This window comes from Rhineura floridana, chromosome 4 (genome assembly GCF_030035675.1).
Source record: "Rhineura floridana isolate rRhiFlo1 chromosome 4, rRhiFlo1.hap2, whole genome shotgun sequence".
NCBI lineage: Eukaryota > Metazoa > Chordata > Lepidosauria > Squamata > Rhineuridae > Rhineura > Rhineura floridana.
In genome coordinates this window covers 104,104,646-104,119,120 of record NC_084483.1, presented here as the reverse complement: position 1 = coordinate 104,119,120, position 14,475 = coordinate 104,104,646, and the positions used below count along the sequence as shown (strand labels likewise).

At 39.6% G+C, this 14,475-nt stretch overlaps 1 protein-coding gene across 20 annotated transcripts in view; it reads right to left on the bottom strand.

The window, feature by feature from the left end:
• The window catches only part of EYA4 (EYA transcriptional coactivator and phosphatase 4), a 249,893-nt gene extending 244,307 nt beyond the window's left edge, over positions 1-5,586 (bottom strand). For 7 of the 20 annotated variants that reach the window (XM_061623877.1, XM_061623874.1, XM_061623894.1 and 4 more), the window contains exon 1: positions 5,094-5,585. The gene's annotated coding sequence lies outside the window, so the exon portion shown is untranslated. The other 13 variants (XM_061623885.1, XM_061623886.1, XM_061623890.1 and 10 more) reach the window with 8 other exon arrangements.
• Positions 5,587-14,475: the final 8,889 nt, after the last annotated feature.

Here is a 14,475-nt window from a genome sequence, read left to right as displayed (position 1 = left end):
TTCATTCAACAAACTATAGTTATGATTAATCACTGTTTAGGATTTGGTCATAATACTAAACTGTGTTTAATGTAAAATGAAAGCAGAAGCTCATTTTCTCCTCACAGTTGCACCAGAGGAAGAGAGGGGAGCGCACAAGTTTAAGACTCACCATAGTTCATTCCTGTCATGATAAATCATGGTCCATTCTTTTTCCATGACAGATAAACCATCAATGGATCAGTGGTTGTAATATTTTTAACAACGAAGTGCTTAATAAGTAAGGAACTTCACACACAAATGGTGGACACAAATGGTCCACCAAGACAGTTCCCATGTTAGTCCCTGCTGAGCAAGGGTTGTGTCCAACTAAGTCATATCTAGATTAGAACCATTGGATGTTAGTGGATTTCAGTGGATCTACTCCAATGGTGTCTTACACAGCATCCTAACGATAGTTGCTAAGAAGTAAGTCCTACTGAATTCAGTTAGTCTTACTGTCTGGTAAATTGGGTTAGGATTGCAGCCTTAGATGGAGATAGCACCAAGAGTTTAAGCTGAGCACCTTCTACCAGATTCTGTCTATACACTGTAAACTTTAATTACTACAAATCATTAGGAATGTTGGAAATTGCCTTATACTGAGTCAGAACACTGGTCCATCCAGTTCAGCATTGTTCACACTGACTGGCAGTTGCTCTCTGGGGTTTCAGGCAGGGTTATCTCCCAGCCCTACCTAGAGATGCCAAGGATTGACCCTAACACCTCCGGCATCCAAAGCAGATGCTCTACCACTAAGTAATGGCCCTTCACCTTAATATATCTTAATATGCTGTTTTTAAAATTTAACTTAACCTACCAAGTTCATCTTTAATAACCATTTTAACGCCAGTAACAGCACAATCCTATAAATGTCTATTCAGAAATAAGTCCCACTTATTTAAATGACACTTATTCCCATATAAGCGGTATAGAATTGCAGCCTAAGAGTTTTATGCAGAATATGTATGAAATCTGAAGAACAATTAAAAGGGCAGGAAAGCAGAAGTTTCAAGCATCAAACTAAACTATTATATCAGTGTCTGCAAGGTCAATTAGCACTTTTCAACGACAGGGAAAGGTTATAGTTGAGCTATCTTTATACAACATCCACTTTAAAACAAATGATAATGTATTCTTTGTAAAGCTGCTTTGTTTACATTAAAATTGTTGATGAAACTGCAAAATATTCACAAAGTAGCAATATATTTGTCTTGCAAAATTTTAAAGAAGCACTGTTAAAATCGATTTGCTTTCACAATTGTAACAAATATTTATTTAAAATGTTTATGTTCTACCTTTCTATGAATTATGTCCCAGGTGGCTACTACAGAAGGGTCCAAGACTACAAAGAACACTCAAGTTTGTGGCATTAGTGTAGGACACTGTATTGGGATTGATGTTGTTGTCAAACCTGGCATATCAAGAGAATCTATATTTTAAAAAAATGCTTGACAACTATATGCAAGTCACAATTTTTAGTCCAGAGCATTATTCATAACATTATTCATCTTTAGTTCATTTCTTTTAATCAAAAGTACAATAATTATACAAAATCAGTATCTATCCAATGCTATTCTATAAAATTCCAGGTTAGTCACAGGTCTGAAAGTATGAGAAAAGTTAATATTTTGAAGAACATGTTAAACTTTGATCACACAAAGCAGGTGAATGCAACCTTCTGTTTCACAACATGGTTAAGAAAAAGAGAGATGTTAAGTAGCAGAGGTGTTGGCTGTTGCACGTTAATGAAATCCCATATTTAAAATACCCATAGAAAATGTTTAGGATCTCTCAGTAGTGACTCGTTTACAAAGGAAAACTAAAAGCAAATTATATGGAAGTAAATTGTCCCAGTTATTTGTTATTATTAATTGTAAAAGCTTACATGCTTTTGTTCAGGAATGGATTTAGATAGCCTTATTTTAGAGAACCACTTCTCCATTTATTTCTTCAAGCAGCGATTTGAAATATTTACTACCAGACAGTACCTAATTTTAGGTTTTAAGTGCTTTAACAGCTCTATGAAATATGATCAGCAGCTGCTATATAAAACTGTGCCAAATAAACTCACCATATATATAAAAAACCTACTTTGGCCAGGGTTCACAAAGTCTACATTTTAAAAATTTAGAATAGTAACTTTTATAAAAAACAATGCTTATATAGAAGTGATTGAGTAATCCATCTAATCCTCATACTAACTTTCCTTTTCAGGAGACAAAAGTCATTACCTGAAAATCAGAAGCCCCACTTAAGTCAATATAGTAGACTGCTGTAGTTACACTTGTTTGCATCTCAAATTTGTGTCAATTGCTTATTAAAATGTTGTGACTCCCATCCTAAAAATATTTCTTTGAAAATAAATTCAACTGATATCAGTAGTACTTCCAAGTTTGTGTGCTTAGGAATGCAGCTTTAAAGTTGTATTTCTAGTAAATTTATGTAATAAATCATTGTGAGTTATAATAGCGGGAAACTCAACACTATGGCAGTATGACCTAGAATTCTGTTCATGAGGTCTCTGTCAATTATTGTCAAAACAGGTCTCTACTGCACAGTAACAAAGGGTTCCAAAAACAATGTGCCTGAAGAAATAAACATATACTGAATATATACTACTTTACTTCAAAGCAATAAGAAAAAAATATTACTTTAGTAATCACACTTATAACACATCTGTAAATGTGGGGATTTTATTTTGTGGTAAGACTGAAAAAATTCCCATTGCAATAGAAACCAAACAGATATGTTAGCAATTGTTTCATACTGCGAGCATGTTCTTTCATACATAGATGATAAAAGCACTAAATAAAAATGACATAAAATAATTAAGACGGATGTTTATATTCTTGGAGTGATACAGCAACAATGAGATATGGTGATGATATAAAAAAAATATGTGTCTTGACAAAAACATGACGGGGAGGAGGAGAAGCAAAGCAGCGCCAGCAAACCAAAGAAAAGTTAGTGATTAGATCCCCACAATTGCTTTTAAAAAATCTGATCAGAGAGAAAGGGCCATATAGAAAACCTCAACTTTGGGGCAACATGATGTACTGTAATGAATTCATACTACAGTTAACCCTATGAACAAATGAATGCATTCAAATTGTATTTTGATAAAAACATTTAAGCAATCATTGTCTTAATCCGTATTTAAGATGTGTAAATTACTAACTGTAATGGAATATTCTCTGTTAACTGATAATACAACTTTAAAAATTAAATGACAATCATATCAGCTTTTAATACCAGTGATTCTTTCACAGGTAGATAAAAACCCCATGGTTCACCGAATCTTCCTTGGAAAAGCAGCACTTTGCAAGCCAATGGTTCTCCACTGCATGACAATGAAATGGATGCAAAGGTAAGATCATCCAATTAAAAAATCAGATAATGGAAGTTTGAATGCAGACATATTTCACCAATTCACATTTCACCCCAATGATTCAACTGCCTCAAGTTAAGAGAAACAGGATAATTAGAACAACATACTGTCCTACCATAAAGCAAAAAGACATCCTCCAGGTTCTCTTTTATAGCAGATTTTGGGAGTTCTAATGACAGACAGAAACTCAAACTGATGGCCAAAAGCCCACTGTTATGAACACAGAGAATTCTATTACTTCAAGTATGAACACATACAAGAGACTTCTCCACGTGGAACTGCTTTCAGATCAAAACATAAGCTGGAGCATAGTGTTTATTGTACCTCAATGAAGATCAGGACACACTCTCTGAGACCAGGAACGTTAATTTCCCCTTTACCCACAATAACAGGAACAAGAGAAGGAGCTATCAAAGCAATAGCTGTTATGTGTAATTTTAAGCCTATTTGCACACACAACTTCACAATCAGTTTTTCTAAAACAGAGGAAACAAAAACGCAACTTGTGGACAGTACCTTTCTACTTTGTACTATCCTATAAATGTATTTGTATTTTATTTTAGTGTCAGACTGAAATCCGACTGCCTGGACAGCAGCAATTTCTAATAAATACAAACTGCAATTTTGCTTTTAAAAGGACACAAAAGGGAGGCTGGAAAGTTCCAAGCTCTTCAACTGAGCAAAATATATATATTCCAGATCCAAGCTTTACAATCCAAATCCGGGGGAAAGAAAAACTTATGGTTGTTCCAAAAACATTGGCATAAATTTCCACAGTTCGGAATACGAGTTGCTTAATTGTACGACATCCACGCTTCAATTTCAATTTGCTGGCAAGTTGGACAATACAAGTTATCGCATCAAACTTTTAGAGACTTTCACAATCTCTGCAGTTAAAAAAAACCACCCACACCCGGACCGTGACCATCCCCAAGCTGAAATAGCACACCACTCTGGCTTTGGTAGACTAGAAATGCGGAGGGACCCTAAGCGAACGCGATCCTTTGAAACAGAACACGAACACCGACGACGAGCAACCCAGGGTGATCAAAAGCGACCGCCTGATTTCTCTTACCGGTATGTCACGTTTGCTATAATGCATAAGAAACCGAGGAAGGAAACCCGAGACAGAATTACCCCGACGAAGTGAGAATTCAGGCGAGAGAATGAGGCGAAAGTTTTCTAAACGCTTAAGTTTATTCCTGTCCCAGTTACGGGCAAATAAGAAGCAACAGCCCTCATCACCTGAAGGAAAGCAGAGACGGCGCAAAGAAGTCTTTGCAAGTCCAACAACGCTAAAGGACAGTCCCCCTCTCGACAAAACGTCGGATGTTTCTGCTGTACGTACACACACACACACACACACACACGCACACACACACACCCTTTATGCCTAGCTCTAGTCCCGTGACGCGAAGGGCAAAATGGATTTCAGTAGCTCTCTGGGTACTAAACGAATCCTCCGGCCAAGGCTCCAGTCGTCAGCATTTTTATTTTGGCTCTCTGGCACGTTTACCTCAGGAGGAGGCGATTCATTTTTTGTCGGCTGTTTTTAAGTAAACAGCGTTAGGGGAAGGGGAAACCTGTCTCCACGTACCCAGAAGCGACAGAAAAGCCCCTCTACCACCCTGAGAGAAGCACGGGGGTGGGGGTGGAAGACACTTAGGGAAAGAGACGCACTCACCTTCTCCTGCCACTACTTTTATTCCTGCAGTCGTTGCTCCTCCTTTATTTTTTTATTCTCTCCCCCTGTTCCAAGTTCAGGCTTCCCTCTAGGTGTTTTTTTTTTTAAAAGGATATCCCTTCCCAAAGCGATACACCCTTCTCCCCAACCCCACCCGTCTTTCTTCACGTAGTAAAAAAAAAGTACAACTGAGAAGCAAACAAAAGAGGATAGAGGTTTTCAGTCACAACTGAAAACGAAAAAAAAAAAGCATGCACACACAGGCGCGCGCTTAAGGGGAAGCGCGCCACGTTGTCCAACTTTCTGGACGCTTTCTTGTTTTGCGCTTGTGGTGGTAGCTGTTGCAAGCTTTGCGGCGGCGCGCTAGGTCGCAGAATAACGTTGGCTCGCGCGTTTACGCGGGGGGAGGAAGAGAATAATCCTGTTTACAGCAACTCCCCCCCCCAGCGGCAGCTTTACATTGTCATTGGTTGTTTTCTCGCGTGGGTATTGGTTGATAATGGAGCTCTGGAGGGAAGAGGCACGTGGATTTTTGGCCGTCAGCCGCTTGCCTCTCCCCGGCCCCCACCCCCAGTAGCCGATCCTGTCGCGCGCAAGTATCCTGCTGTGATGCCGGTTCTTCAGTTTCCCGCTGGTTCTGCCAATAAGGGAGGCTAGTTTTTCCTGTGGAAATCTACCCTCCCCAGGGATACCATTTTTCCGAGCTGAAGATGCTTGCGCAGCAATAGGCAAAGGTTTCAAAGTCTCCAAGAGTTTAAAAACTAAATACACGTTAGATTCACACACTCTGCTTATATCTCTCCCAGCAACCAATGCACAAGAACTCCAGAATGGATAGCATAACGCAGAATCCCTAAGGTAGTATTGAAGGTGGGGGCCACTGGCCAATTTCTGTTGTACTACATAGAGTAGGGGTGGATAGACTTCAGATTTGCAGGGTCGGCTTTGTTTTTTACCACCGGAGCCTCATGCAAAAGTCATACCCTTAGAATTAAATAATTGTCTCTAGTAGTACCATATGGAGCTTACAATCCTGCCACACTAAAATCCACTCCTGCTTACTCGTAAACTTTCTTCATTTCAATTATTTAGGACAGCAAGAGGTCAATTTGTTGCTACTGTTGTTAAACAGTTGGGAATCAGAAATCTACTTGCTAATCGAATGCATTATTGTTGTTGTTGTTGTTATATCCTGCCCTGCCTCCAAGTAGAAGCCCAGAGCAGCAAACAAAAACACTAAAAACACTCTAAAACATCTTAAAAACAGACTTTAAAATATATTAAAGCTTCTTTAAAAACATCTTAAAACAAAAAATCTTTAAAAACATTTTTTTAAAACAAAAAATCTTTAAAAACATTTTAAAAAGCAATTCCAACACACACAGAGACTAGGATAAGGTCTCTGCTTAAAAGGCTTGTCTTCAGAGTGCTGAAAAGATAACAGAAATGGTGCCTGTGTAATGTTTAAGGAGAGGGATGCCACAAATCTACTAGTAAATCAGTGCAGTAGCGGCACCAGAAAAAAAATTGTGGGAGGGCACAGAAGCGGCAAAGTATATCTCTAGGTTGGCACAGCCCCTGGATCTGTGGTTTCTGATGCCCATTGGAACTGGTAGGACAACCAACAATAGATGGAGCCAGAGCCAATGACAGGCAGAGTCACTCCCTGACTGATTGTAACAAGACAGGCAAGTGGGGGCTGGCTGAGGTCATGCTGAGATTGATGGGGCAGTGCCCTATTTGCGTAATGGGCCAGCCTCCACGTAGAACCAAATCTATCTTCTGTTCACCCCTGTCAAAGAAAGCTTGCTGGATGCTTGGATTCTTGCAAAGCAATATAAGCAGCTACTTTCACCCCTCCAAGAACTATCACTGCTAAGTTGTCCAGTGGATGGCTCTATCTCAGTGATTCCCAATGTGGGCAGTAGCACCCCCCCGGGGGTCGTTAAAGCCTTTCAGGGGGGCATTGGCGTGACTACAAACTTTAGGGGGGCGTTTGGGTTCATTAGGTGGCGCTGACATTTGGCGGTCTGATGCGACAGTTGAAGCATTTAAGTTTAATTTTATTTAATACACAAATCATTAATTTTTAAACTGTTTTCTCCCCAGTTAGAATGTATTTAATAGTCTCAATTTATGGAAATAACACTATAAATAGTGTGTGCTCTTTAATAAAGAAATTCTGAATAGCGGCCAGTGTCATATCCAGGAATGGGGATATTAGCCACGCCCCAGCACTGGGTAATGTTCTGATGCTGTCTTGAGGGATGTTGGAACCAATCACGAGAGAGTGTTTGATAAGCTGGGTGTATTGGTGGAGGGCGCATTCTTCCAGCAGATGAGTGCCGTGTGCAAACGGGTGACACAGACAGTCAGTTATTCGCTGGCTTTCTTCAGGAATGGGACACACTAGCTACCCATTGTTTCTGTGATGTTTAAATGAACTTGTTTAACAAAACAATGCCGGTAAACTGAATGAGTTTGTTGTTAAGTAACACAGTGTATTCTATTGGTTCATACTGTGTGGACTTAATTAGTTTTTGCTTATGTTTTTAGGATTTGTGAAATAAGAAACAACACCTATATCTGCAATTTGTTTCTTGCATGTATTTTATGGATGGATGAAGAATAGGAAGCATTGGCATATACTTAATCTGAGGGGGTGTTGGGCACAAAAAGATTTTGCAAAGGGGAGTTGGGTCGAAAAAGGTTGGGTAACGCTGCTCTATCTGCTATTATACACTGCTTTTGTGTTACTTCAGCTGGAAATCATGAGGCTGGACAACTGTAGGAATGCGGCTTCTGTCCCACCCCCACACGTTAACAGTACGCAGAGGAGTTGAACTGAACTACAGGCTTTGGTTCTAAATTGGTTAGACTATGAACTATATTTGATAAATGATGATCTAAAAGTACAACAATAAATAATAAAATAGACAAATTCAAGGAGGAAAAAACTATCAATGACTGTCAGCTATAGTGCCCACAAATGCAACCTCCATGTTCAGTGTACCTCTAATTACCAAATACTGCAGACAAATAACAGGTATGGCATCACAGTGGTTCCCAAACTTTTTACCCCAACAAAAATTGCTGACTGGTGAAACACAATGCTTCTTTGTGCCTGCTGTATCAATTGTAATGCACTCTGCTAGGTGTTGTATGATTTTTAATTGTATTTTATTGCTCCTTTGATTTCATATGTATTCTGTTTTATTGTATTACAATCCAAATTCCATAGAATTCAAATTATAATACAATAAAGTACAATATATAAGAAACAAAAGAAGCAATAAAAATACAATTAAAAATCAATAATGTTTAATACGACAAATGTGCTGTCTTTCGCCTTCAACCACAAATCCATAGACATACCATAGACCACCTGAATGAAGCTCGTAGACCACCAGTGGTCCATGAACCACAGTTTGGTAACCCCTGGGCTTTCAACATCATGTCCTACTTATGGGTCTCCCAGAGAGAACTGATTAGCCTATAAGGGAAACCACGCAAGCCTGAAGCCAATTCTTTCCCCTATCATAACCAATAACATCTAGTTTTGTGTCAGAGATTTGTGTAGGATCCCACTGTTACTGAAGCACCTTTGCACTAGGTTTCACACGGTTGTTAGGCAGGATAAAGCACCCCACCTTACGTGGAAGATTTTAGGATACCATTGAACAATTTCAAATTATTATTTAAGTGCAGTCCTATGCATGTTTACTCAGAAGCCATACTATGTTCAGTGTAGCTTACTCCCAGATAAGTGTGCACAGGATTGCAACCTATGTTTACTATTAGAATTTTATCACTTGGGAGAAGGCAGCAGCTATCTGAATTTTCTGGCTTACGAACCAAAAGGTGTTGGACTATCTCAACTTTGCACAACTCTTTACCAAGGAGAAAGATCATGGGCTTTTGTTTGTTTGTCTGCTTGTATATATGGTGTTCCTTTTGGATGGAATGTTAATTTAAAGCATGCTACCAGAAAAGGCACATCATGCTTAGTCTTCTGTGCTTGGTGTGAAACACAACTCATAACCAAAACTATCAACTTTGGTCTCCTGAACTGTCCTTGCCTTACATGCAAAACTAAATACCACCAGTATAACTGAACTGATTGTTTTCTCACACATTAGTCATAGTTCATACTACGCCATCTGTATGTCTATGATTGGGTATGAGAAGATAAACCCATAATTGGTGTACCCAAAGCCAGCCTGACTCCACCACTGACAATCAGAGTAGTTACTTATTTGGTCAGTAATAAGTAATTTGGCCAGGGAAGCAGCATGTGATCAGTTATGCAACCACAATTCCTTATAAAGTTGCAAAGGATGCTGAAGAACAGTCATTGGATTGCTCATATTTTTCATGATCTGAAACTTGTGCCCCAGCACCCTCTGCAAAATTGCAAGAGATCCTGTGACCATTACTCACTTCTTGGATTGAGTGTTTGTTAATAGAACAGTTTTAGCTTAGTGTCATCAAACTGCTTACTTCACAGTAGTTCTAATGAAGGAACCAAAAACAGAAAAGTATCTTGAGCCAAATGGGAAATGGATGATAAGTGTTTTTTGTTGTTAGTATTTTAGAAAGAGAGTTGAAAATGATAGAGCCACCATTATTGCCCATTGTATGTGCTCCTTTTTTGTTGTGGTTGCCTTTTGGGTCAGGTTTTCAGAGTTCTGTAAAGCTGCAATACTTGTTTAATCAGAGATGATGGCAGGACTTCCATTAGGCCAGAATGTGGTTGCCAAGGATTTGACAGGGTCAGGTGACAGGAACACACTATTCTGATCATTTACTAACTTCTCTGGTTGCTAATTTGTTTCTCGGCTCAGTTTAAGATGCTGACTTTGACCTCAAAAGCCTTAAGCAGCCTGGGAGCAGAATATTTCTGAACTGCTTTTCCCATACAAACCTGGCTGAGAAGTCTTTTCCACTCCAGAGACCCTCCTCCATGTTCCCTTGTCAACAAGTGGCTATGGGGGAGAGGGTTTTCTCAGTTGTGGTGCCCAGAATATAGAAGACAAAGTTCCATATGCCTGACCTCATCACCCTGCCTTTGGGTGGTCAGTAAAGGCTGTACGTATTACTCCAGCATGCTTTCAATGGGCAGATCAATCTAATGGGAGCAGTGGAAGGAGATGGCAGAAGAGCCACCAAATTCTGATCCCTGCTAGTCTTGCACCAGCCAGCTGGAGGGAAAGCAAGTATGCCAGTTCCAGGGCTAGCCTGCAAATCCAACGCCTCTCATGAGCCGCTCCTGAACACATCCACTTTTCCAACTACTGCTATTGGAACACTGATGGTGGGGCTGGGTGGGGGACAGCCATTGAAATTCCTGTGGTTGCAATGAAGAGGCCTCTGGGGGTGAACAGCCCATGGAGAGGAATGTCCATAGTATCCTGTGGCCTCTGAGACACCTATCACCAACCATAGGATTGCACCCTAAATATTGCATAAATGTTTTAACAGGTGCTATTTTAATTATTTAATGTTTGTTTTATTTGTAGCTTTGTTAGTTTTATTTTTAAATAGTGAGCTGCCTTGAATATAGAAAAGCAGGCTATAATTTTTTTAATAAATGTATAAATAATAAAATGAGTATATATACTGGAAGCAGTGATAGGTACATCATAACTCTCTCTCAAAAAAAAAACCTATGGTGTGTCTCCAGCTTCAGCAGACTTTTAGGAATCTTTGCAGGACTACAGGGCAATGTCATCAGCTGACATAGCTCTTGCAAAAATGACAATTTCACAGACATTATGCAAAACTGATGTGCAATTATATATTGTAAATAATCAATTTCTCATTCGGACAAAGAAACCACATGGGTGTAACTATTTGCATGTTCCCACACACACACCTGAATATTCAGATAGGAATGAATGGTGTTATTAGTCCTGCTTGTGTGATTCTTGCATACAGATGTTACTGGAGCCAGATGAAAGCTGCTGTCATAACTGTTATGGTAATGTATGAATTAGTCATAAGTCTGCTTCTCAGTTGAATCAAGGGACAGAGTGATAACCTACCTGATTCTATTCCATCCAAATACAAGAAGCTTTGTACCTCCCACACACCCTCTGCATTATTTACTTAAGAATTTGAAATTCATAGTGAAAGCATTTATTTGTGACACAAGGTTTTTGCTTCCCTGCGGTTCCTGTCTCCATGATCTTAAATATGTTGTGTGCTCATGTGGTCCCACTCCATTCCCTTTCTTTTGATGGGATTCTTTGCATGCCAGGAACAAGAGCATGTACTGCGAGGCACACAATACCTTTAATTTTGCCTTATTTTATACATTGGCAGGCTTGCTTTCATCTGAAAGCAAATCCATCAATCTGTAGTAGATGATATACTGAGGATCTTGCCAGTGATTCAGAGCCTCAGATTCTTACAGAGTGAGAATGAATGGGGTTTATTTTTACCATGGTTCTCAGATTTCAGGTTAAAAGAGAGAGAGAGATCTACCCTCTTCAGTATATGTATAGAGTTCAGCTGTGAATTCAGTGATAAGTTACCATAGATTAATAATTGTAAAGTGAAGTTCCAACTATGCTGTGGATTTATTAAATAACACTTCTTTTCTTTCTTTACTTCACAACTGAATATATTGTACTTGAAAATTTTAATACCTAAGCAAGTATGAAAATATGATACGTTTAATAATTAACTGTCATGGTTTACAGTGTTTACATCAGTGGCAAGCTTTCTCCAAAACAATATAAATCCAAAACAATATAAATAAGTTTTTGAAGAAATTACTGAATTTATTTTTGAACAAATTATTGAGTTTAAATGCTATTTTTCCCTATGGGCTCACTTTAACAGCCAGTACTGTATTTGGCCACACACACACACACACACACCACTCAAGCTCCATTGTCCTCTGGCATATGACATATAAGGAAGTGGGTAGGGCATGGAGAAAAGTCCACCTACAATATATAATGCAATGGGAAGTGCTGCAAGTCTGCCCTTTGATGTCTGAAATGTTATAGTGCCTATAAGGAGGAAGAGCCCTAGCTCAGTCATAGAGTGCACGCTTTGCATGCAGAATATTCCAAGTTCAACATCCAGTGTCTCCCAGTAGGGCTGGAAAAGACCCCTGTCTGAAACCCTGGAGGGCTACTGCCAGTCAGTGCAGACAATATTGAGTTAGATAGAACAATGTTCTGACTAACATGGGCAGGGGCTAAAGGAGGCCAACGCCAGCCCATGTTGCAAGATGAAGCAGGTAGCTTCAGACAGCAGATTTTAGGGCAGCATTTCCCACCCTGTGGGTCACAACCTGCAAGTGGGTTGCAAAGCCTGTGTAAGGGGTGTGTGTGCTGTATAAGTAAATCCAGAATAATTATTGCTTGTAATACTTAACTGGTATGAGGAATACCTCTTACAACTTTTTGTTTTGTTATCATAATATAATGCTGTGTTCACACTTGTAGCCAAATGTTGGAAAAGCTTGAGTCTTGCATTTTAATAATTGGGAACCACTCTCTGGCAGCTGATAACAGAGAAAACCTAAGGTCCAAAATTCATTTGACCATAAATTGATGGGTAACCATGACAAGTAAATTTGGACTTGTGGGTCACCTTACTTACTGCTTTGCTGGATAGATGAAAGCTGAAACTGATATCTGAATGTTGCAGTGAGGAGTTTTATTGCAAGTGTTAGCCACAAAGTGTTTTTGTGGGGAGGGACAATATTTGGTGCTTGGTTCAAGCAGTAATATATCTTGGGCCACCACCAAACATGCCTGCACAATTTGTTGTCACCTTTCATTCCAAACACAGGCCATCAACTATGCATGGTGACTCATTTAATAAAACTGGAACACCAAATATGAGGAGTTGACAATTACCGGACAGATCCATTATATGTTTCTGGTGGACTGCATTAAGAACATAAACAGTAGAAGAGCCCTGCTAAATTGAATCAAATGCCTATCTAGTCTAGCATCTCACAGTGGCCAGTCTTTCAGCTTTTCACCTTGTGCAGGACAGGTCTAAAGGAAAATATTAGCAAACATACAGGGTTGTCATAACAGCTGAGCTGGGAAGTGAAAATACTTCTGTGTCTCAAGATATGTGGTTTGATTCTTTTAGTAATATGATAATGAAGCATTGAAGCGTTTAAACAAATGGGATATGATTTTTAGAAATAAAATACTGCATTAGTTTCCCACATTTGCATACTTTCATTTTTCAGATCTCAGTTTTCAGCCTAAGACTCTGGTTTTGGGGGGTGCCCTCTGGGTCTCTGGGTTACTCACCTGAATCTCCAGACTTTCAGCTTTCATTTAAAAAAAAATAACTTTCTAGGTGGTCTGGTTCCAGAAATATACACCAAAACATCAGCCGCCCCCACAACTTCTTAGTTGCTCTAAATTCTGCTCTAATCCCTGCCCTTTCAGGATTTTAGCCAATAAGAAATCAAGGTTGTGATTGACAAAGAATTATAGAGCCAAAAATATAGAGTGATATTGAATTGAGTGAAATTGAATTGTCTGCCTTCAAGTCAATTCTGACTTCTGGCGACCCTATTAACAGCATTTTCATGGTAAGCAGTAATTACCATTGCCTCCCTCTGAGGCTGAGAGGCAGTGACTGGCCCAAGGCTCATAAACATGCTTTTTCCTGCTTTTCTGAACATGTCACAGATTGAATGAGTAAGCTTTCAGTCTTTTTATCTCTTGTGTGTAGGAGTCAGACAGGTTTAAATTTTGAAGAGGGTAGTGTTTTGCAAACTTCCCAAATTGAAGCTTTAATCCAGTACTTGCTCTCCAGAGTAAACATACCCAGAGTAAACCCCATTAAATTCAATAGGACTTCCTTTTGAGTAGACATGGTTAGGATTGTGTTCTAAATTGATGGGCCTTTTGAGTGAACATAGGAAAGAATTGTGTTTGTGTTGTATATCTGTCCTGCCCAGAGTATGAATCATGAAACGGAGACGACACTGGAATCAATTCTTGTTTTATTAAAGTAACATCAAAGGCAAGGCGTCTCATAGAGGTCACTAACTATGTCACTGTAATCCCTAACTAACTACTTAGGCTTACTCTGCAGCATGTAAGGGAAGTTGACTCAGCACCCACAACAAGGGGGCGCAGGCTTATATAGGAAAGGTTTCGCTCACAGCCACTGACTCCTGCATGGTGCCTCCTTCTGACCAAGCCTCTTTTCTCGGCGTCGCGCATGGGGTGACAGAAGGCACACACACGTCTGTTCATCGGACAGTCTAGACTCCTCAGGTGCCGGCACAATTGAAGGGGGAGGAGACATTTCTGGCAGGGAGGCATTTGAAGGGCCAGCCAAGGACTCCTGGGAGGGATGGAGTTGCCACGCACATGAGGTCTTGCTCCAA